Source organism: Typha latifolia, chromosome 10 (assembly GCF_019914945.1).
Source record: "Typha latifolia isolate L0001 chromosome 10, TyphaL0001v2, whole genome shotgun sequence".
Taxonomy (NCBI): Eukaryota; Viridiplantae; Streptophyta; class Magnoliopsida; order Poales; family Typhaceae; genus Typha; species Typha latifolia.
This window is the reverse complement of record NC_133095.1, coordinates 9,211,455-9,238,285: the sequence shown is the minus strand read 5'-3', so window position 1 is coordinate 9,238,285 and position 26,831 is coordinate 9,211,455. Positions and strand designations below refer to the sequence as shown.

Here is a 26,831-nt window from a genome sequence, read left to right as displayed (position 1 = left end):
TAATCATATTGATAATAATCTTATATTTTATATAGTTAGTTTTATTAAAAATAATTAAATTATATAAGTTTCTATTAATGTTTATGTATGCTTATACATGCATATATTTAATATATTTGAATATACAATGGGTTGCTAGCACCTTATTATTATTATATATTATTTTCTATGCAATAAAATGCTGAGCTCAGATAATTATTTTTATATTTATGGATAATGATTATTATATGTATGATTAGTAACTAGTTAAGTAAAAGTAGTAATTGCCAAATAATTGAATTATAGTTAGTTATTTTATGTACATATATTTTAATTATATTATTTTATATTTGATTCTTTTATGCTTAAAGAGATTAATTATTATATGCCTAATATATAATTAGAATAAGGTTATCATAATTATATATATATAATGTATATCAAGTTATTTAATAAAATCAAATAATTTATTATATTTTACACCAATGAATTCTAAATGGGATAAACATCTAACATCATATTACTTAAATATTTTCAAACCTCGAACCCCTTATGTGAGACCTCGTGGACCCTAATGATGAGTTGATGATTGACCGACGAACGTGAGAGATGCGTGGTTCGTGTCTTCCGAATGCACCGTGAGTAGTCTTATCCTCTAGACGTCTTTATCAAATTAGGATATATTATATATTATGTACATGCATGTTTTGGCCTCTAGCATGATTATATGACTTTATATAGAGATGATTTCAGTCAACATATTTTATCATGCATTTGATTAGGCTAATCTCGGATATGAGTACATTGGTGATATATAGAGATGATTATCTTGTTATGGTTTTATATCGGGATGATCTTTATCATGAGTATGCATGTGATAGACTAGTAGGAGTATGCATGTGTTAGATACATGGTTGAGTCTCGCATTACATTATTTTTCTCTCGGCTTCTTTACCACCTATATTCCTGAGTTGCATAATCTATTATAGTACTGGATATATACATATGATTTATCATGTATAGAAAATCATAAAAATATATGTGTATGTGATGTGATATAATGTGATGGCTGGAACGGTATCTGATCTGGACTGATACTGGACATACTCTTAGCGTATGGCAGAGTATGGTGATGACTGATGGTTGTACTCTTAGCGTATGACAGGGTACAACTATCATTGATATATCCTTAGCGTATGGCAGGATATGATTACTTTCTTCTGAGATATCTTTATGACATAGTATAATTTATCTATAAAGATACCATTAGCGTATGGTAGGGTATAATTTATCTACAAAGATACTCTTAGCGTATGACAGAGTATGCTCTGAGCTTGTGGCATGATGAGTATCGAGTTTGGAGCCGGGTACCATAGTCCAACATGATAGATGATATTCAGAGTTGAGACAGATGATTATGATAGTGAGAGATATGTGGATTATATCTGGCTCTGACATATACGATTATCTAGTGATTGGCATGCATCATGCATCATCATTGATGTGACTAGTATCATTAGATCATGATTGTTATACATCATATGTTATTATATTTGGTGATGTTATATTATAACTTCATCATGAGATATATTTTTGGTTGAGGATATAATATGCTCATTCATGAAAATTGATTCCATTTATATATATATGTCATTGAGGATACATATATACATGCTCATACATGGCATTATGCTGCTTTCTGATTCATATTATCAAGTACATAATTTACTCTCTATTTAGCATCACTAATTTGGGATAAGGTCTATTCACCAAGTCTTTTGCTCATGACTCTCTCTTTATTTCTTTTCAAACCCTCCCAGATATTATGATACGTGATAGTGACTTGAGGTACCCTGAGGGGATATTTTAGAGCAAAGATGAGGTGAGCCATATGCGTGAGATGGTTTAGAAGATAGTTTAACAAAATATTAAGTTGTACCATTATTTGATATTTGTACTTCATGGTTTAGACGATGATTTGCATAATACATGTCAGATTATAGTGTACTCGTATATTAGTTGTTTAGTTGTATCTTGATGGTTTGTTGTGGCATGTGTGGGTCCATCTAGATTATGTAGTGGTTTAGTGTATATTATTGTAGACTTTGATATTCATATGTTAACAAGTTTATTTGGTTAATAATATGATTTATTTGGTGTTGGATTATATGAGCATGGATATATTAGCATGTATTATTTGATGATGTCATGATTATATGTGCACAAGAGTATATCTATGTATGACGGGCCCCGCCTGACCTATCGTATGCGCGCGCGTGCCGTATGGGCGCGTGGGCGTGCACGTGCCCATGCCAAGTGGGGGCGTTACAAGAACACCGCATAGAGGGCACCACTTTCCTTCAGACAGCTAGGCTTCGGTGTGCCTCACAAGCCAGAATTTCTTTTTTTTTATATTATTATTTATATTAAATAATTTTTTTAAAAAAACAAAACTAATAGTAACACCGCATAAATATTTTATGTTAAATTCTAGAAATAAAAACTAATAACATATGTATGTATAAAAGACGATTAAAACTAATAGTGCCTATATCTAGTACATTTTTAAAATATCCTCCACAGGAACATTTAGTTAATGATGACCGGTTTGCAAATCTCCTTTAAAGAATACTCTAGCTCCTCCTAACTGAACAAACAAGTCATTTGTATGTCTTTATTGTAACCTAATTAAGCTATCTATAATCTATACAAAGCCTGAGTGTCCCATCTTTCTTCTAAACAAAAAAAAACTAATGCCTCGTAAGGTAACACATTGGTCATATAAAGTTTTTCTTTAAGTTGTACCAGTGTCATTCTATAGTCTTAGAATTTTATAGATAATCTCCATACCTATGATGCTACCCTATGGCCACCTAAAAGCCTAGGGTATTACTTTGTCATCTATCAAGATAGGCGAAGGTCAGTCTGACAAGGATAAGAATATTGATCCTGAGATCGACGGAGCTTCTTCCAAAACAGTTCAAAAAAAGATTCAAAAATTTGACAGGTGCCAGAGAAATAAGCTAAAAAAAGTTATAGTAAATCCTTCATCGTCTCTATTTGGAAGGTTCAAACCCTATAAGCAAGAATGGACGAGTTATTCATTGTTATAATCAAGGTTCCGAAACTCGAGATCGGTATCGGGATCGATTGTTAGAAAAATGATACATATCGATCGTATTGTTGTATCGGTCGTATAGATCGTATTGGTCACTCGTATCAGACAGACAATTTTTAATTATGTAAAATTATAAATATTATTTAAAATATAGACAATTTTCTAAAAATTATAAAAAAAATAAGAAAATAAGAATTAATCACATATGGAACCTAAAAACTAAAGAAAATTCACTCAAAATTATAATAAATTTTGACTTGAATTAAATAATTTTTTATACTCATAAATTACTACCGTAGAATAATATAAAGAGAGATCATGTTGTTCTATGGCAGTAAGAAAAAAAGGAAAATAAGAAATAAGAAAAAAAAACACATATGTTCCATCATTGTTTTTTTTTTCTAGTTTATCCTTAATAAAATTTAAAGATTTTCTCTATTTTGTAACTTTTGTATTTCTGAAAAGTTGATGTCTTCTACTTAGTATTCATGAGAATTAATAGAACTATAAAAGAGTTTTTGTGTTTCTCAACATGCCTTTGAATTAGTAGTCTGAGATTCAACATATATTAATTTGTGAATTGACAAATCGCTTTAATTATCTTACTGATGCTCAAGATATATTGAAGAGCCCAAAAAGTGGAAATTCAAACTTAAAACATCTACTTTGATATTATGTTATGTTGTCTACCTTTTTGAACAGAACAACTAACGAAAAACCGATGAGAGTTTTTGACCAAACTAGGCCCTCCCAAATATTTATTTTATGATATTTAATATATTTTGAAACTTAAATATGAATCTATGAGTATTTAAAAATTGCTAACCCAGTCATTGACTTTTAAATATAAGTTAGTGACTTAAATAGAAAATTTTAATCCTCTAAAAAATTGCTAACCCAGTCATTGACTTTTAAATATAAGTTATTGACTTAAATAGAAAATTTCAATCCTCTAAAAAAAAAAATTGTCAAGTCTGAGAAAGAAATTTCTTAATATTTTCTGATTGAATCAACTTACATAAAAATTTCACCCTAAACTCGACAACTTTTTTGGCGGATTTAAAATTTCTATACAGGTCAATGATTTTCAAATACATCTAATCTCGTATTTAAATATCAAAATAACTCTACTCTCATCATCTCTCCAGTGTAAAGAACACTTTTATCATTTACAATAATAATCACGTCAAGTACAATAATTACACAAGTATATCAGTTTGTTACCAAACAACATAATAATCTAAACATATATAAGATTTCTTATACAAATTTAAAAATAGACATAACTAACTTAATATAAAAGTTATTCCACAGGTGAACACCGCAATCTCCTCCTGGGCTTACTTTACTTACTATGGGGAAGAAGTCCCAATTAGATTAAACTTTTGGCAAAGCCAAGCACGAAGAAATTTACAGCCAGCCAGTTGTCGTTCAACTACTCCACAGTAAAAACATAAACCCAGACAAGCAGGTCTTCCTCGAAACTTGCTATTTTGTTTTGTACTTCCAATATAATTATGATCAAAACATCAGGAAGAGAATTCTTTCTTCAATGATCATGAAACGTTGTCACAAATAATTAGTTGTGTTAATTAATAAGAAATTTTAATTGTGTTAACTAATAAGAAACTTAAGCCAATAGGATAGTGTTAAAATTATTAATAGAGATTATGTAGTATCAATATTGTCAGGTTCGAATCCCCGTAACATCGATTGTAGTTGAAATACCACTAAATTCTCACACTCTAAAAAGAAATTATTAATAAGAAACTTAAAAGATAACCTAATTATTAAGCTAAATATAGAGTATAATTTTTTTAAAGAGTAGTAAAATAAGCTTTATCAGACGTATTTCATCTGCGTCCTAGTCTTTTATTCCATATGGAGAAAGATAACCATAATTCTCTATATTAACTGCTTTCAATAGATAACAATGATGGATGAATTAATCCTTCATCATATTAACCATGAACTGTTTTAGTCGAACATCTAATTCAAGATTAATTGTGTACAATAAGACTAAAAGATTGTTGTCTATTTCTCATAGTCAATAATCAACTAATTAGACAGGTATACCATATTATATATATATATATATATATATCATACCATATGGTGTTACTTAGCTTGGTGACTCCAAATTTAACATCATTAATATTTTCTTTATTTTTCTTTTAGGGAACATCATTAATATCATCAATATTTGGAGCATCATTAGTATCAAAAAGGGTTTCTATGCAATATCATGGCAAAAATAAGGATGGCAATCTTCTCAAGCATGTAGATCTAGAATGTCATATATATTTATATTTCCATCACAGCATCAGTAAATACATGAGAACTTTGTACTTCAATATGAGATATTAATCAAGCACTTATCCTAGCAAGGGTGCATTTCAATGAGACAGATCAAGCATTGAGCAAATATAGTTCAACTAGTGTAGTAGATCAAGCATTTTCTTAGGAAGAAAGTATCCTACATCCCTAGAATATATGTTATTCTTTCAAAATGATCAAATATGCCCAAAGTTCTTAGTCTTAGCTATTGAGTATAAAGGTAGGGAAAATTACATTTTAACCCCTTATTATTATGCCTAAATTTACTTCACTTCTATAGTATTTATATAACTGTATTCCTTGTGGTCTAAATTAAAATACAACCTTTACTTTTTTTCAGTAAATTTAGAAGTCAAATTTAAGGATACTCATTAAAGATAAAGTTATAGAAGATTTAATAAACTTTTTAATATATTTAAAATAAAACCAATCAGATTTTAGATAGCAAATATATAATAAATATATTGAATAGATGTATATTTTCATCCAATATCTGTTATTTAAAATTCAATTGGTATTATTTTAGATATGTTGGAAAATTATTTAATCTTCTACAACTTTGTCTCTAATAAAATTTTCAAATTTGATCTCTAGTTTGATCAAAATATAATAGAAAAATAATAATTTCAGTTTACATATAACCATAAAAAGGTAAAATGACACAAATAAAACTGTAAGTGTTTTAAGTAAATTTAACACTAATCATAAGAGGGTATAATGTAATTTTCCAAATAAAAGTATTATCATCCTAATAAGATTAAATTATCCATTGAAGTTACAGTATGCCTCAGGGGCAAAAACTGTAAACCAAAACCCAAGAACCTATGTAGAAGAAAAGTAGCCAACCTACATTAATTGTGTTGTTTCTATTAATATAGGAAGCAACTCTCCCAGTTTCATATATAATATCAGGTTAGGGTTAAATACAAAGAGAAGATTTTTATCTTCAAAATATTATACTCAATGCTTAAGGTTTATTGAAATCAAACTTCCCTTTCTGGTCATGCTCCCAGAAGGTACCTGACTACCACTAGTCAAACAGGCTAAGATTTGATGATAGCTTAAGTATTTTCAACAATGTAAATATCTGTGATTATGTATCAAAGCTGAACTTCCCGCAAGAAATATAGAAATATAACAGATCTTTGTAACTATACACATCAATATTAAAAAAAAAATTAGTACAAGAAATAGCGTTGAGAGCAGTACCTGATTCTACACTTGCCAAATTGGTAAATGAATTTCTGCTATAATTAGACAGCCCGGAGTTATCAATTTCTTTCAGAAAAGAAAGCTATCAAATTTGTAATGCCCTATTTAAGGCAATCTTAATGAAGAGTATACGACTAAGTGATTCGAGCCAAGTGAATCAGTAGAGGATATAAAGAAGAACCTTCGAAGAATTGGTTATATTCATGAAAAACTACAGAGCATGAAAAAATATGAGAAATATTAGTTAGTATCTTCTCCATCTGTTTAAAGAGCAAAAAAAGAAAAAGAAAAAGATAAGCAAATGTACAATAACATTATGACGTCGCTTCCTTTTCTTTTGGTCTTTTGCTCCGTTACCATCGAGGAGAAAATTCCTTGACTAGTGAAGGTCAGTATGCTTAGCCCATCACCCACCTATCTTCTAATATGTTGGTGTTATATACATCTTCCATGTGAAGATACTAAATATCTAGTGGCATTTTACCTTCTCAGGGGGAAACACAGACCTGACACCATGGTTTTATCTAGCTTTGCAATTTCTGAAACATATACCAATTCCTGGAGGCAAAGAAAAGATGATCATTTAGGAAATCAATACCAGAAGAGAAACAGTATTGACAAACTGCTGGGGTCTCACCAGATCCCCTTGTGCAGAAGTGAATGAAGCACACAGCTCTGAAAGTGATTTCTCTGGCTCCAGCATTTGTAAGCCCTCAAAAGGATCAACGGTCTTGTCTATTATAGTTGGGTTATTGATTGCTGAGTATCCATGCTGAGGCGTCCTGGCATATATCTGAACTTCTTCAGCTTGAAGAGATGTCTGGCAAGCTATAAACTGCACCCATGAATGACACTGACTTTTGAACACTACATTTGGACAAATAAAATTATACTACTAAAAGAACTTGTGGGAAGCAAGTAGTTACTAGGCATAGCTGCTTAATGGACATGGTCCGTTGACAGCAAAGATAAGGTGTCCGCAAATTAGGCATATTTTCTCCTTCCAGTGGCAGCATAATCAGATGTATGTCAACCTGCAAAATGAAATCACAATAAAGAATAATGTTGCTGCTAAAGCTTGTTAGTAGGCATAAGTTTAGCAGAAGTCATTATCTTTTGTCTTGTTTGTAGACATAAGTTAGCATAAATATAATCTTCTTGCTTATCACTTATTTTACCTGATTATCAGTTTCATCTAAATTTCGTAAATGTTCCACCAATTTGGTCATGCGTGCACCTTTGACCACCCTACCATTTGAACTACTAGCATTGCCATGTCGTGTTTGACTTCGTACGCCATTCTTACCCCATGCAGCTCGTAAAGGAGATGTGCTAAGGTTTTCTCTACTGACTCCCAAATCGTCATTGTCATCATAGCCACTGTCCGCATTGCTTGCTGTTCTAACCGGTGAAGACCGTGGTACTGGCCATCTCTTGCATCTCTTTTGCCTGATATCTGGAGACCGTTCATCCGCAGAAGAGGATTCCTTGCTCCCATCGTTATCATTTCCTTCCTCTTCGTCATCAGAAACTGCAAGTGCATTCTCACGACCACCTGTTCTACCTCTCCCCCGCAGGTAACTGTTCTGTCCATTAGTTCGGAAGTTCCCTTGAGATTTTCTTACAAAAGCAGCAGCTGTTGCTTTTGCAGTAGGTCTCCTCCTTCCAAGAGCATCTGATTGTCGCCGAAGAGTTTCAGCTATGCATGCTTGAATCTACCCAAAAAAAAAACTTATTCAGTTTAATAAAAGGATAAATAACTCTCCTAATGAATTTCATACAGGTCCATCTTCTAGAAGTAGAATATAATCAGCTATTAAGATCCTACCTTCTTATTGCGATTTTTCTCTTCTTCATGGAAAGCAAGTTCCTGCAGCAATAAATATTGAAGCCAAATGAGAAGCATCACTTGCCAAATATAGATAAAAGAATGTCAGTGGAAAGATGCAACTTGAAGCACAACAAATTAAGTAAATTATAAGTAGGCAAGTAGCAGTGACTCGCATACCTCTTCCTCATACTTATCAATATCTGGATATAAAGCTGCAATGAGGGCGTCATAATTTGGATCGTCCCTTAAAGAACGTCGACTTGCACAGTGAGTGCGACATGCTGACATTCATTGTTGCTACAGAAAGGTTACATTTAGCTTATTAAATTGACTAGTCTAAGTATCATTATTTCACTATTTCATGTTTAAATTACTTAAGGCATTTCTCTTGCCAACATTGATACAAGGATGTAGTAGTCCTCTACAATTGGAAATATGGAATATTCATATATCGGCACCAATACCATACCCCAGCCGCATTGATTTATCAATACACTCTCTGCAAAACCGATGCAGGCACTCCATAACTGTTCTTGTCTTTCTGATTATTCCTGTTAGATCAAATAACTCAATGATCAAAAACAAATTTTCAGTAGTCACGGTCATGGACATGCTTAAAAGAGCATAATACATGGCATGACAAAAGGATAAACCCAGTATCCCTAGATGATAATATTTTTCCTTAGCAAGAAAAAAAGATTTCAGAAAAACAATATGAAAGAAATTCATAGGTTTTAGATTAAGGAAACTGGACTGCAATAATTCATACTGTACACTACCTTTTGCATTGCATACATGAAAAGCAGTTTCTTGAATCAATTTGCCAGGATGAGTTTTCACACTTCAAGTAAAGGATATAGAGAGGGAGGAATTCACACACAAATCATAGCCTCACGAGATGTAGAGAGGCATGCTCACATCTTTTGTGTCGGCCATAGGAGTAGAACTGAGGGACGGGTTTGGAGCTGGTAGGGTTAAGTAAACACAGGAAACCCAAAGCACAGAAAGCATCGTCAGGATCATTTTGGCCAGTTTCAGATGAAACCATATAATTTTGGTGAAAATTAGTGTTGCAAACCAAAAATAAGTTTTCTTGTTTCCATAGATATGGATCATTTTGGGGCATTCTATTTAACCATCAAAACAAAAAAAAAATCTTTCAATCATTATCAATAAAATGTGCATTTGTACACAGAACACCAACATTGAAGTGAAGTCCAAATATCATTAGTGAAAGAAGTTTTAGATTTCAAATTGGCCAAAAATATATTCTTGTTGTTCAAAAATATTTCATAGTATCTCTCCTAATTGTATGACAGAAATGTTCTTAAAACCCTGATAAAACTTCCTTGTAAAAAACCCTTCAATGCTTGTCATCAGTATGCCCTTTTAGGTGAGTACTGCTACTCTTAAGTGGCACAAATACCATCCATCTTTCTCTAACATCTTTAACCCTTTATCATCTTTAATTTCAATTCAGTGGAGTATGAGAAGAGAACAAGTTGAAAGACTGCATTCAAGACCCAACAAATTTGTTTGAGTGGTGGGTGATGCTGTTCGCTTTATGAAATGCACCAGCTACTTGCACAATATTCTACGATCTTTCTTTGAAGTTCAACTTCTTGCACCTGGACAATATTCTTACCTACAGTACAATATAGCTATCTACAGTAGAAGCTAGGAGGAGCATACAGAAAAGTTCTCAATGTATTACAAAAAGCATCAGTTGAACTGAATGAACATTATAAGAAGTGTGAATTCAGAAAGCAGTCTTTTTTGTATATCTCGGGTTCATAGTCGATGAAAAATGAGCTGAAAATTATTCTAAAGAAGGAGAAGGTTATCAAAATTGGCCCAAACCAAAAGTGGTGACTGAAGTTCATGGTTCCATGGGAGCCTACCAATTTGCCCGAAATTCCTTCACCACTTTCTTGTGATACCAGCATCCCTTGCATAGACTTACCAAGGCTACGAATCTTAATGGACCAGTCAAGCTTGGCTTGGTCAAAGAAAGCCTGGATTTAAGTATGGACAAGACCTGGCCTAGTCTACGCCCAGACTAGTTTCAAACTAGGTCTGGGCTTGGGTAGGTTTAAGTTTTCTAACCCAGTCCAGTTCATGCCTATGATGTTGGACGGGCCAATTATGGGAGGATGGCCAGGTCAAGCCTGATGGATGAGCTAAGCCTCAACTGATTTAAAATCTTATTAGAAATAAAATAAAATTTCTAGGGACCAAAATGCATAATTGGCTCCTCATATAATTATTTCTAGGAACAATGAATAGGCCACTTTCCAATCTTACCTAAGAGCCTTTGAACCAAATGCAACAATCAAAATTTGAATATTTTTTTACTGTTGCATGCTTTCTTTTCCATATTGAGTGCTTTCATTAAGGAAGGTGATGAGGAATTTAATAAATTGAAACATGAGTTTAAGGAGTTGAAACGGGCATAAATGGAGCCTGGACCAGACCTAAGTACAAAAGTTACAAAAATAAATAAAAGTAGGTTAAATAAATAATGAAAATAGATAAATAAAATCATAACTAGACTTGACACTCAAAGATCAACCCTCAATTCTCCATCCAAATTATAAAATGGACTCTATGATACTCACCAACTCTTAAATAGACATTTGCGAGGCACCAGTCCTAGCGTTCCCGATGCTCCACAGGCCTTTCAAAGTTATACAATGTACCTTCATGATACTGAAAATTGAGAGAACATCTTCCAGCGGAGATGTACTCCGTGATCAATGACGAGAACCTGAAGCTTTTTGGGTCATTCATCCTAGGTGAAGACCAAGGACAGCAAAGTGTACTACCATCAACAGATGAAACTGTTACTGGAGTGTGAGGAACTATTGGTGGAGGACTACTCCAAGCAGAAAGTAGTAAAAACTTCGACAATGAAAGATTAAATCTTTTCGAATTGAACGAAAGGGCACAAAACCGAGAGCAAGATGAAGTGGTTCACTTGAGAGTTATGGGAGCTAACATATCAACAATTTTGATTCAGCAGGGGTAAAATCCACTAAATAAGGGGAGTTGTGCTCCAAAAGGATCATTCGTTCGCTGGAGTGTGTAGCTAATTTGGTGTACGCCTCCCACTCAACCCTTAAGATACCTCTCCAATCCTCCTCTTAAAAAATGAAGGTAGATCAAACTCCCCAAAATCTGAAATCATAATCTCTGCTAGAACTGGTCTAGATTCTAGAAGAAAACTTAGCAGCATACCACTCCTTTGCTTCGCTAGAGAGAAACTTAAGACGGTTCAAAGGATCTAGATGATCTATTAGAGGCAAGAATATTCTTGTTCACCATGATTCTACACGATCAAAACATCAAAATCCAACATGATCATGAGATTGAATGAAAACCCTAAAAAGAAATCAAGATAAGATCATGTGATGAAAAAACCTTAAAATACCTTAGCCTGCAAAGAGGATGATAGGTTTGAGAAAGATCTGGAGAAACAGCCTTAAAGGATTCTCAGTTTGAACGAAAATGGTGGGAGAGAAAGGTAGACGAAGAAGAAAGTGAGCTCGGGTAGGTTTTAATTGTTCCCAGATTTACGCTGTTAGAACACTCAAGCATCCAAAAGTCGTACAACGGGCGCTAACCTGTTTGAATGCTACTTAATACAATCAGCGGTCAATTTTGAACACTTCCCAAATCCGTTCAAAACCCATTCAAGTGGAAACCTGAAGCAGAAATTCAGCAAGTTTTCCAAGGTTGTGCATTAAATCATCAAAAGCTTTTAGGAAATTCTGCGCAAAGACTTCCAAACATATCGTAAACACTTCAACCAAATTATTAAGCTCCAAATTCGAACCAAAAGCCAAAACTCATTGAGACGGCACGGGATGTAAAAGAAAATGCAACACAATACAATAGTCCTCACGCAAATCATTTAGACCAGACCTGAGATGACACCTACACTAGCCTAGGCATGCTGAAACCAGGTCAGAGGTCACAATAGCAAAATGAGATAACATGTACACCTCCTAAGTGGCAAGTTAGTATAGTTTACTACAAGAGAATTCTAAATTGTGCAAGAGGTTACAAAATGATTTCTAACAATCAACACTAGTACTCAATGCCAACAATGGCCGTGCCAATAGGCACGTGGCATGAGAGGTGCTGCACGGCACCCCTCCTAACAGCTTCGCCGCTGCTCGACCAACTATGAGGTCCAACGGCAACGGCGAAGAATGAAGGTGAGTAGTTTCCCTCATCCTTTTCCCTCTCCCTCTTACGGCACGGGCAGGTGCCACAAGATATGTTGTGTCGTGCCATGAAGTGTTGACAAGGCTATCTTTGCTCAACCAATCCTAATACACATGCACATCAATCTCACCCCTCTAGCAACACACATGCAATGGTGGCTTTACGCAATTGAGGTAAGGTGATCCTTGCCTTGAATCTTTTCAACGACATTTTTACTTTTTTTGAAATTTCAAACAAGAGAAGAGTTTTCCTTGTAAGCTCATGTCAAGGTGGCTCTTATCCCCAATGGTAGCCTCATTGATCTTTTCAACCAAACACAAATAAGTGAATGCTTCTAGACAAAGGTCAAACTAGACCAATCAAAAGAGTTCCAAAACAGCCTACTAGACAAAAGGAATATCAATTGATGCAACAAGTCCAGTAAGAAGCAACTCAACTAGTGTACATCCACTCACATGCAATGTCAATGATTGAAAAACACTCAACGTAGAACTAATATGAAAAACTCAATAAGGTGCAAAAGATCAACAGTAACAAAAGTACGGTGAGTCTAGCAACATGCACTTTCACAAATCCCATCAAGCTAGCCAAATCACTATGCAAGGTAAAGCGAGAGTGGACCTTCAGTGGCCCACGATAGGAAGATATGCAAAAGCTTCCAGATTAAGATCTATTTATCTATTGTATCCCAAGTTCTACCAAAGGCCATACTTGCACGTATAGCTTCCATTTCAAGCATATTATATGTCGTTCTAGTTGCTCTTATGGATATTGTTTTAGTTTGAGTTATATTCCAATAAAACAGACAGTTTCATTTAGTTTTGAAAAATATTGATATCAAATGGCTACATGTCTCTTGGGATTATTTTCTCGGGTTACATAGCTTATCATGTCTCTTACCAGGTAAAATAACCTAAGAAGGAATTTTGCAATGTGACAAGAAGCAAATTTGTAGGATTTGAGTTCTCTTCAATAGAAATCTTATATTTTTCCTATTCTGTAACAGATTTTCTTTGTTCAACTAAGAGAGGACCTTTCCTATTTGGGGACCTCCCAGGAGTCTCACCTTTCTGTTTTGTTATACTTCATCTTCTCATTATTATTTCTATTATATTGTAGCATTTGATTGTTGTAGCTAAGTGGCATTTGTTCCCCCTCCATATGAATCATTAACTCTTGTAGAGAGTATTCTTTTAGGCCTTGCACTCTTGAGTTTCTTTGGGTTGCGGCAGGGCATACCTATCTATATTGAAGTAGTTGGGATTGTGACACTTATCCTTCTTCTCTAATTTCCCTTCTCCAACTTCGCGAATATACAAAGAATACTTGTTATTAGAAAACAATTGGACAAGATGAATGAGGCTAAGTATATTAAATTTCTTCATCTATTGAAATAGAATGATTCCACAAGTCAGTTTTGTGTCTAACTATATCGACAATGGTAAATACTTAAGGTGCAGATGGAGACAATGTTGGGAAAGGTAGGGCAACATAAGCAACTAAGCCTACCTTTTCTATTTAATCACTAAACAGGCTTTTTTAATTTGTTTTGAGTCAATTGTATTCATGTTAATTTAAGTGCAATTGATTAATTGAGTAGCCAATTAATAATTTGTACTAACATAACATTTAGATGTTGTGCATGACTCCAATTATGTCAAATCAGAACTCTGAGATCAATAATAGTCCACTGGAGTTAAGGAGGAGTTTCTAAGGATTACTAGTTTGCATTGAAAATATGAGTTTTTGACTATTTTAAGTCTGCCCCTAATTCTTTTTATGCATCCAGTACACTTCAAAACTTAAATATAAGGCTAGTGAAACCATTGACTGCGACAGTGATTTTTAAATATAAGTCACTGACCTAGTTAGCGACTTATATATAAAATTTCAAAATCGTTAAAAAGTTTTCCTCTGAGAAAACTTTCCATGTGAGTCGCATATTAGTTTAGCAATTTATACAGAAATCGATAAATCAAAAAGTGATTTATATGCAAATTTTTTCCTAAGATGGCAATCTTTTTGCGGTTTTGAAATTTTCATATATTTAGAAATCGCTATTCCAGCCAGCGTTTTCAAATTGTGCCTAGACTCATATTTAAGTTTTAAATTGCAGTAGAAGACAGAAGTAAAAAAAAAAAAAAGGAGGGCTAGTTTGGTCATAAATTTTTGAAATTAATCTCTTCGTTAGATGGATGCTACAAATTGGCACTATTGATTTTGACTTGCCATCATTGCTAGGTCAATAGCTATTTGTGCACTCTTGGATCTGACAAGCTATAGACTTGAACAAACCTAGTTTCCTTCCCTGAGGTATGTCTCAGTATTGGTATTCCAGGTACGTATGTTTATCTAAATTGCTTGACCTGCTCATCTAACTATACAATATATATGACTATCTGAGAGGCATGCTCGTTTAGAACCTTTTAAGCATAGAATATTGTGGAGCATCCACTAGTTTTAAATTTAACAAAGGGAAATACATGATTTCCACTTGTTCTAATCAATCCAGCAGAAAATGGAAAAACAGAGTCATATACAAGTTCCTCGAATCTTTTCTTCAGATAAATCTAAAATCAGCTGCAAGGATATAATATTATCCCACAGCTGCGTACATCCACTCATTGTTTGAGGGTTAACAAAATACTTACAAGAATTTGAAAAATTACAATTGGGAATCTTGCACTAGGAAAAGGAAAAAATGAGGTAAAACATAACTTTGTTTGGAGGATGTCAACTAATAACCATTTTTAATATAAAATATTTTGTCCAGGGAATATCTGCAAATCCAAAATTTAGGAAAGATACATATAGTTCATGCATTTATACATGTACATCCCCAACTTTCAGGTGGCAAACTAGTAAAGGATCCCTTAAAACTATAGACACAAACAGCCCTCAAAAGTATAAGAACATCTTTTGAGATCAACTGCTGAAAGAAACCTGACTTATTTAATTTTAGAAGATAACTTTTGATAGTATTGCATGTACATGAACATTACAGTTTCATACCTAAGCATATAGGGCATTGCACTTCTTTGCGTATCTCTGCTAATTTGACTAGTATAAACCTGCGAACAAAGCAAGTTCCATAAAATCATTTGAACAGCAAAGAACTTACAAATAAAATTTGTATTCCACTTATGGCATACATGTGGTAAGTTCATGTAGGGAATGATGAATCCTGAAACACAATCAACAAACTAACTATTCATTTGAAATTTATTCAAGTAGAAGTATTACGAATATTTGAGCTTTACCAACACAAGAGGTGAAGCATGTATAGGCAATATGCTATCTGAAATATATAAATAACATCATTTAAGTTCTTCCAGGAACCAAAAGGGAAGAGGAGAGAAGAAAAAATCCATTAGGGAGTTATTTATCTGCTCCTGGACAATTCTAACTTTCGCACCTCAGAATTAAAAGAGAGAAATCACAAGCTGATAGAGATTACGCATGCACGAGAGAGAGAGAGCGAGAGACCCGCTAACATCCATCCTAGGAGACCATCTAAATACCCTCTCCTTCGCATAGCGAACTCAACTTGAAATTGCCCTCATCTTTCTCCCTAGACTTATATTTCTCCCAATCTTTAACAATCCTTTCCCTCTCCTTTACTTTCAACATTTCTTTCATCTAGTAGCAACCTGTATGATTTCTATTACTATTCCTCCTCTCAAAATCTCAATCTCTCTCAACTTATTTTCCCCCCTCACCTTCCCCATATTTCTCTCTCAATCCCAACCCAATGTCAAGTTCAATGGTGATATAACTTCCCTTCTTCTACAACCCAAGTACAAGGATAGAAGTTAATTTTGTAAAATCAACTTTTTCGACAACAATGTAACCCCCTGTAGAAATTATGATAGTTTAAGGGTTCTTAATGTGACATTTTTAATTTAGGGATATAAGTTAAATCAGGTCAATTCAGGGATCTAGGTGTTTAGCCTTTATAACAAAATGTCTTATCGAAAACTAAAAATATATAAGTCATTAAACATATAGTTTAGATAATTTTATTTTAAAATCTCACTAATCTTAAGATGGGCTCGGATGCTGTATAGAATTGCATTAAAAATCTAATCAGTCTAAACAAACTCATCACTTGAGGTGGACCCCACTTTGAAGTGGACCCATTTAGAGATGCAAGAAGTCCCCTTAGTGGGGACATTTAATCTCACCTAGAATTTAATTGGCACGGGAGGAAAGGAGAAAAAGAAATAGAAAATAAATAAATAGGCCAATCCAAAGGTTCAATAAAACCAAATTGGCCAATTAAGCTAAAATAAAAGGATTATTTGCTTATGTAAATTCCCATATTTCTCTTTGTAAGGAGGAGATCATGTCAATAATGATATGTCTGGTGGGACAGAATGGGGAATTGAAGGAAGAAGAGAGAGAAAACTAGGCGGCGGGGGGGGGGTACACTAAAATTTCCCTTGGCAATATCAAGATAGTTATGCTTTGAAGATTGAAGATGCACTTTAATATGAAATATCAAGTGCCCTACACTATTCATGCTGGTGTGTAATTGAAGACAAGGCAATGAAAAAACATATATAAAAGATAATGTGATAGTGATTACTGTATCTGTTTACTCATGTTAGTTAAGTACTTAAGGATTTCCTTAAGTAAGAAATAACTCCTTAAGTTTTTGCAGTTCGTAAAAAGAGCACGAATGGACAAGCATCAGCCGACGGAATAAAAAATTTAACAAGAAACCCATTGGACATACTTCAGTTTATGTGAATTAAACATGCAATCCCAAAAATATAGTTTTTTTTTGCAACCTGGAAAATGACAAGAATTTACTAGTTGGAATTTGGAAAGATTTCAGAAAGTCTCTTTTACATCTAGAACCAATTATTCCTGATGAATTTTGCACCGTCGATTGAAATGTGGCACACACCCAACTGTGGAAAATTCCTCCCACATGGTTGTAAAGGACAAACACGCCCCCCACCCCCACCCCCACCTAAAAGTAAAATAAAATAAAATAAAATTTCCCCTGGCCACTACTTTTAAAGAAACACTAGTAGTTTCATAGTAAGAAAATAAATCATTTAGCAGTACAGGACTGATGAAGAAATCAACAATCTGAAAAAAGACTTGAAACACCCCAAGTACCTTCACAAGAACCAAAAGTATAAGTTAAACACAAATAAAAATCAAGATCCAACCGTTTGAATTTCCAAAAACATATATTGATGATATTCACTTATTCAGGTTCAATCAGCTGGAAACCAAGTACAAGTCACTATATTTTCAGAACATCATAAACCGTTCACATTCTTGGTGAGACTGCCTACTCAAAATAGGTGTACACTCTATGTTAAACATATTCCTCCGTAGTTTGCTAGCTGGTTAACCTTTTAGGCCAAAATAATAGGGCTGGTAACAACCTGAAATTAATTGTGAAGATTTTGGTCTGAATCCCTCAGCTTATGCTCCTCTGGCTGCACATGTTTTTTATTTCCTACTAGTTCCCTTGTCTTCTACATATGATGTTTGTGCTTCACATAATCATGCACATGGGAGAGATGTCAACCATCTTCCCAGGATGATTCCCAATGGTTCTAACTTTCGAGCTAATTCTAATAGTTCTTATTTCAGATCATTGGCGTTTTGCACCTTTCTTCTTGAAAGCCAGAAAACTGACTAAAAGAAAAGGATACTGTCACAAGGGCATAGAATGTGCAAAACGGATCTTAGAGAATAAGATAAATATGCCTGAGATATACCCAGCTTAGTGGTTCATAATGAATTCCATGAAAACCTTCTACATGTGCTACGCAAAATTTAACAGTTCTACAAGAAGATTGAATAAATGATCGGATTTCAAGAGAGCTTTAAGCTCATGTTTGATCCTTACAGAGAACTACTTGAGTCAACAATAGGGGAACCAACAAGATCATCAACAACAAGGAGCAGGTATTCTCAAACAAAAAGGTAGCATATGGATAGCACAAGAGGTGATGAAAAGAATGTAGTGACCAACTTCAGTTTGCAACCTAAATTTAGGAGTTAACTCAATGCTATTAGCAGGACATCAAATTTGCATCAGCATCAAGTAGGTTATATTATAACAACAGGAAACTTTGTCAAAGCACGACATATCAAAGGCTAACACATCTATTGTCAGAGAAGTAATCATGAAAACATTCCCTGGAGAAACTTAACTTACAAATTATATCTATTATCATCAATAGGGTTAATCTAAACAACATAGAGCATAATTTTTTTTTCAAAAATAACAGAGTTAAATTTATTTTTTAGTCTTTTTTCTTTTTTTTGGACAACTCAAAACCATATTGTTGGGAAAGAGATGTAAAACAACAACAAAAATAGGGTTAATCTATTTATTATCAAAACCATTCCCTGGAGAAACTTAACTTACAAATTATATCTATTATCATCAATAGGGTTAATCTAAACAACATAAAGCATAATTTTTTTTCAAAAATAACAGAGTTAAATTTACTTTTTTAGTCTTTTTTCTTTTTTTGGACAACTCAAAACCATATTGTTGGGAAAGAGATGTAAAAAGTTAAAAGTGTAATTTCCTCCAGACCTGGTTCTGGTCTTGCTGCTAGGACCTAGAAGTGATCTACGACTCTTCCAAAGTGAGTAGGAAGCATAAGATGCGTATCGAATTCTTCTTACCCGTTCCATCTTTAGCAATATTGGCCTGATCGAATATTTGCTTCAACCTACTCAGTCACAGCAGGAGATAGAATCTGGTACGAGTATGACAGCTAAATTCTACAGTCTAACAACCATATGCTGATTCATAATCACTTCCCCTGACTACTAGTCCAACAATCATTAAAACACTAGACCTGCAAGTGCTAAAACATTTGGCAGCTATTCCGCTGTTGACAGCAACAAATCAGAACAGACATTCAATTCCTCCATCAAGGAACTACTTGAAGATCACCTACAACGTAACCATAACAGGCATTGTCTCATCCTATTCAAATGATTGCATTATCCCATAGCAACATTTTAGCAGAAACGATCACATCTTCTTCTTCAAGAAAATGTCACGGAACATGGTTCGACATAGCGAAATTATAGCTTAAAAAGATGAGGAGAGGGAGCACGTACTCATCTTTGTCAGCGGCGCTCAGCGACGATTGGCTGTCGGCGTCCGCATCGGAATCTGCGCACCCAACCAAAACACCCCCGAAGCATGAGATCGAGAAGGACATAAGAAGTTAACAACAAAAAAGAGAGACGCCCGCCCTTCGTCCTCACCGTCCTGTTCCTGCGGCCGCTCAGGATTGGGATTCGCATGCATCTCCTCTCCCTCCCCCTCCTCGTTCTTCTTCTCAACCTTGACTTCCACCTTCTCCTCCTCCTCCTCTTGCTTCTGCTGTGGTGGCGTAGGAGGAGGAGGAGAACAAGGTCTCATAGATGAGTCCTCCGCAGTGGCCGCGAGATGTTCGACGGTTTGGTGGTCGGAGGAAGCCGCATGCGGACGCTTCTGGGCAGGCATTTCTCTCTCTCTCTCCTCTCTCCTCTTTTTCTTTTTGTTAAAATCTCTCTCCTCTTCGCGACGGGGGGAAGCGAAAGGGAAGGGAGGGGAAGGGAAATAGAGAAGAGAGTTGGGATTAATTCGCTCGGGCGCTGACCGGATTTGGCGATCACATTGAGGCGACCCAGCACATGCAGCACTCGCGCGCACACACAACCCACCTATTCGGGTGGTCTATTCGGGTATTTATCCACCACTTGAATTGTTATTCAGGGATGAAAACGGATCACCGATCAATCCATATTTCGGATATGGATATTTGACGAATAAAAAATTTTAAAATTATATCTTAATTAAACGGATATGAATAATTTTCGGATAGAGGATCGGATCTTAAACGGATATTGATTGAATTAAAAAGAATTATAATATTTTATTTAGATATAATTAACCCAAAAATATTATGAATTTTACAACAAATAAAATTTTTATATGTCAAATATATAAAATTAGAAAAATTAATCTCTATAAATAATATATAATGTATTATTAGTGAAAATATTAATATTTACTATTTAATAAGCAAACTAAAATTGTAAATCATTTAAAAAAAATATGCCGGTAAACAAATATTCAATATCCATATCCGAATTCGAAACATATATTCTGCTCGTATCCGAATCTGTATCCGAATTTTTTTTTAAAATTCTATCCATATCCGAATCGGATAGAAATTTTTATCTAAATCTAATCGAGTCGGATCGGATCGGAGTTAATCCGATCCGTTTTCACCCCTAGTTATTCTCCCAATTTATTCCTTCTTTATTTTTTATCGTTTTAAATAAAATGAATAATTACACTTAAGATCCTAAATTACCATTATTTTTAACATACCTCTTCTAAATTTTTTTGTGATATATAAATCCTCCTTAACTATTGACATATCTCACAGCTGTCGTACCATAGAGAAAAAAATACCCTTTAAAAGTATAACAATATTTTAATAGTAAGAGAAATTTTTTATAAAAAAAAAAGCCTTTGGGTTTTGTATGGTTGGATATCAAAATATCAGAAAAGCCCTGAGTTAATTTAAACTCATATTAGCTTAATATGTTTTGTTTAAAAAAACCTCTACAACATGTTTTATTTAGATTAATATTTTTTAAATTCTAAAGTTACCCTTAAGACTTATTTATAACTATTTCTACATAATAAGATAGTAGGGTAACTTTGTAATTTTTAAAATATTAATTTAAAATAAAATAGAATACTCTTGTTTTGTTAAGCTAATGTGTAAACTCAGGAGCTTTTTTTGAATATTTTTGGTGAAAGATAGGATTTGTTTTAGGAAAAAATGATACGGTAGGGTTTGAACCATAGAAAGCCTATTATGTGAGGGTTTTTTTGTAAATTTTTCAGAGGGCAAATATGTCGAGTTTTTTTGACAAAACTAGAACACTTTTATATTTTTAAGTAAAACTTGCATATTGCACCGCTCTTATAATAAAATTATAATTTACATCTTATATTTTTACTATTTATAATTCAAATCTTATAATTTAATAAATGTATGTAGAAAACACCCTATTATTAAGGTTCGAAGGATATATGTAGAATAAGGTGATAATTGAGAACGTTAAAGTGTAATTATTCCTAAATAAAACTCTTTTTTTTTATTATTAACAATTAGATAGCAAGCTACAATCAACTAATAATGATAGATATATAATAAAATCTATCATTAAATAAAATAAGCTGAAAACAAAGTAGAATACTAATTTTCAACCAAAAAAGAGCTAGAAAGTCTCTAAAATTGCATCTAAAGCATCGTAACAACTAAACTTAAAGAATCCAGAAATATAAAAAAATTGATAAAGATAATTAGAAAATATAAAAAATATTATTTAAAATAGAAATAGTTCAGTTTTTATTTTATTAGATGCTTGTTAAGTTCTTAACTCAGTGAGATTTTATTTATTTATTAAGAAAATGCGAGGTTACTTTCTAAATAGGAAAATTTGTATATAGCACCCTACCTTTTAGCTAAATTTATATTTACACCCTATATTTTCACTATTTACAGATCAAGCCCTATGATTCAATTAATATTTACAAAAAATACCATAGGTTAGATTTTAACTAACACCGTTTGGGGAGATGAGAATATTTCATCAAATTTACAATTAATTTTCTTAAATGATAAAAATAACCTTCTACTTCTTCTTCCTCCCTATTTCTACTTTTTCTCTCTTCCTCTTTTTTTTAGGCGCAGAACCCCTGTAGATTCTTAGATCAAGAAAATGTAGGATTGTCTCTTCTAACAACTCTCTCTTCTCCTTCTCTATCTTGGGTTTGATATTTTCTTTAGATTTACTTTTAGATTTGGGAAATGGCATAGCTTCGATTTTTGAAAATAATAGCTTGGATTTTAGTTTTTACAATAATTTCACTAATCAAATCTTGAACCTACATCATATTAGAAATGTTAAAGTATAGATTTCAGAAATGGCATAGCAATTAGCTAATTAATGAGCTCAAATTTACTTTTTCTATAGCTCCTAAGAGGGTTAATATCATCATCACCGAGCTCAAATTTGAGTTGGAATGATGTGGGCAAAAATTTTAGTTGCCCTAGGGTTGTTTGCAAAATTCGAGTTTCTAATACGAATTAGAACAAAAATATAAGATTTTACTCTTGCCCTAGACATAAGGTATGATTTGCAATTTAATTGATATTCTACTAGTGTTTGATTGAAGTATTAACGAGTCTCAATGCGGGATGGTCATTGTGATTATTTCGCATGGTGCGACGATGTCAATTTTCACCCAATAGATCTAAAATACTAGCTAACTAGAATTGAGTTGAAGATGGATATGTTAGAGAAGAAGATAGGATGGCTCTTTATGTGCATTTGCTTTCGTGTAATAGTATTAAGTGTATGTGCGGCAATCTTAGTGTAAATAATTGATGAGTGATGTATCAATGACAATCTAGGTGAAATCAACTGATGATTGTGTTATGTATCAATTTGAAAACTTTTGTGTTCTGAATAAAATTTGTAAATTGATAATAGTTGTTGTTATAAAGCTAACTATTGATAGTAATTGTTGTTGTTGTAAAGCTAACTATTGATAGTAGTTGCCTACAAAAATCTGAACTAAACAACTACAATCAAAACTAAACTAAACATACAAAACTAAACTGAACTATACAAAACTAAACATACCAAACTAAACTGAACTTTATAAAACTAAACTAAACTTTATAAAACTAAACTAAACTTTACAACAACTAAACTTGAACTTTATAACAACTATACAAAGCTAAGTTTATAATTACTAAATATATAACAACTAAACATACACCAACCTAGATTTACAGATTATCCACATTTACAATATCTAAACATACAAAACTAAATTAAACTTTACAACAACTAAATTTGAACTTTATAACAACTATACAGAGCTAAGTTTATAATAACTTTGATTTATAGATTATCCACATTTACAACTAAACATATAAAATTTGTAACCAACCAAGCTTCTGATACTATAAAAATTACACAACATGTTATGCTAAAAGCTATTATAACCTAGTACAAAGCCATTGAATTAACAAAGCTTCTAATACAATTACACCATAAGATCCAAAATATTAACACCAAGTTTTAGTACAATTACATAGTGACTGAACTAAATAGTAACTCTAAGTTCAAATTACAAAAATAACTGAGTAGTAACTCCAAGTTTAAATTACAAAATGAGTAAATAGTAACTTCAAAAATCCAGCAGATAAAGACCACAATAATACTAAATATAATAATATTGTGTAGGACCCAATAATGACCTGCATAAAAAAGAGACAAGATAAGTATAGTTCCTACTTTGTGAGACATAAGTAATTATTGAGGCATGTGCACTCTAAAATAAGAGATATTTAATAGTACATATTGGGTGCTACGTGCAAAATCATGTATAGCTCTAGTGACTGAATTACTCCTCGTTCTCATTGCTTGACCCCAACTTAGTAGCTGAAGTTACCCTTGTATCTCTCCCTCTACTCTGTCTAATATTGATATTTCTAAAATTTTTAGCTACTTGCCCTTGCTCTTGTCGTTGCATTTGTCCTATTGGCTCCTTACAACTTTGCTTATTGTGGCCTTTCTCACCACAACGTCCACAACTTTTAACTGGCTTCATCACCTCGTTTGGCATCCACTCCTCATTAACACCTCTTATCCTCTTTTTCTTGGTCTTTCCCTAGGTCGACCTCTCTTAGAAGCATTGACAATTAAATCATCGTGGGTCCTTTCCAATACTTTTTATTCAAGCAATCCTGCTATTTTTTTCGCATAAATTAGCCTATATCTTTCAACGGTAAAATAGTCATTGACATAGTTAGCCACTCTTCGACGAAAAGATAGAATGACCGTAGCAACATGAATATAAAAAACCCACATAATTGCCACCTTCTACAAGAGCATGTTTATTCATCCAATTTAATAGTGCATATCTCATTTGCCCCTTGCACTTCGCTTTCTCATTTTCGGATCGAAAGATGCTACCAACACTTTGTAATGCCCCGCCCGACATAGGCACATGCAAGCCCACGTGCCCACACGGCACGCGCGACGCACGCGATAGGTCGAGCAAGACCCGTCACACATAAGTACACTCTTGTGCACATATAATCATGACATCATCAGGAGCATTGGGGGCATTTGGAGAACGTGCTAAATTTGTTGAAGCAAAACCAATTAAAGATCAAAAGGTCCAAGTGTCTATGGGGAGTACCACAAGTGGAGTATTTAGGCCATATTATTTCAACGAATAGTGTAGTGGTGGATTCTCAAAAGGTTGCATGTATGACCGCTTGGCCTATTCCTACTACTACCTTTGGATTGAGAGGATTTTTGGGGTTGATCGGATATTATCGACGCTTCATCGCGGATATGGCAAGATCGCTACTCCTCGACTTCTTTGTTGAAGGACTCTTTTATATGGTCGGATGAAGCCACTTCAGCCTTTGAAAAATTAAAACAAAGCAATGACGACGACACTGTTTCTAGCGCTACCGAACTTCACCAAAGAGTTCATTATGGAATGTGATGCATTAGGTATTGGCATAGGAGCTGTACTTATGCAAAGAGGACGTCCCATAGCCTTTCTTACTAAGTCTTTATCATAAAAATCTCAGCAATTATCGACTTATGAGAGAGAGATATTGATAATTATGCATGTAGTGACAAAGTGGAGGCCTTACTTGATCGGTAGACGATTAATTATCTGAACAGATCAAAGGAGCTTTCCATACTTTATGGGACAACGCATACAAACTCCGGCACAATAGCGATGGGTACAAAATTGTTGGGATATGATTATAAAATCGAATACAAGAAGGAAATGGAAAATGGAGTGGCGGATGCACTATCGTGCCAACCCGATACTTGGCCGAGCTTGCAGCCTATTCATCTTTGGCCTTTCCCTTCCTTGATGAGCTGAGGTATGCATGTATATCTGACCTAGATATTTTGAGATTGTTGCAGGAGGTGATGGATGATCTAGAGCGCCATCCCGAGTTAGAAAATCGAGGCAGTTATTTGTTGGATCACGGATGCATTCAAGTGCCGCCGATACGATCACACCTCGGCTATGGAGCTTTGATACCAGCTTGATACAATCTCGCCTTTTTGGTGAAGGGTCGATCTCTTCTAATTCTCAGATCTGGACTAGATTTGGCACAGAACTTTGAAATAAGATCCTGAATTATGCCGCCGTCGGATCGACGTGAAACTTTGATATGTTGTAGCCCCGAAAGAGCTTTCCAACAAATCTAAATTTGCGACGAATTAGATGTGGGGATCTCGAGATATCGTCTGATTTGTGGACAAAGGTCAGATGGTCTGTTTTGGATCCGTGGATGGAGGCACGTGATCCTAAGTAGTGGTGGTTGAAGGTGGACCGGCGTTAATGTGGTGGCACCGGTGAAAAGTGATGGTGGAAGGGTTGTGGTTGATGGAAAGATTAGGGCAAGTGTTGGATAGATTGGACGAAAAGGGAGAAGAGGGCCACCCCTAAGGGACTAGGGTGATTAGCTAGGACGAGGGGGAGGTTAGAAGCGGCGTCGCCGGGGATTGAGAGAACGGGAGCAAAGAAGACGAAGGAGGCAATGCAAAACTCAATCTCAATAATCAATAATCAATTTGGTTGCCTACCACATCCTTTTATAAGCTAACCAATAACTCAAATTAACCCTAAAAACACAATTTTCATCGATTGCGTTCGAACTCGCCTGACCGCGTTCGAACACACTGAGTTCGCTCTTTTGGATTTACGAGCGCGATGCAGGCATTCGAACGCGCGATCGAACGCACATGTCGGTATTTGCGAACGCGATGCAAGCGTTCACAGTGCGTTCGAACGCACAGTACATTCTCTTCACCACGTTCACAACCCCGTTCACAAACCGCATTCGAACTCACTCCACCCGCGTTCGAACGCTGATACGATCACACCTCTAGCTATGGAGCTCTGATACTAGCTTGATACGATCTCGCCGTTTTGGTGAAGGGTCGATCTCTTCGAATTCTCAAATCTAGACTGATCTTGCACGGAACTTTGAAATAAGATCCCAAAATATT

General features: G+C 34.3%; 1 pseudogene; it reads right to left on the bottom strand.

The window, feature by feature from the left end:
• Positions 1-6,788: 6,788 nt before the first annotated feature.
• LOC140795991 (putative E3 ubiquitin-protein ligase RING1a) lies at positions 6,789-20,331 on the bottom strand (annotated as a pseudogene).
• Positions 20,332-26,831: the final 6,500 nt, after the last annotated feature.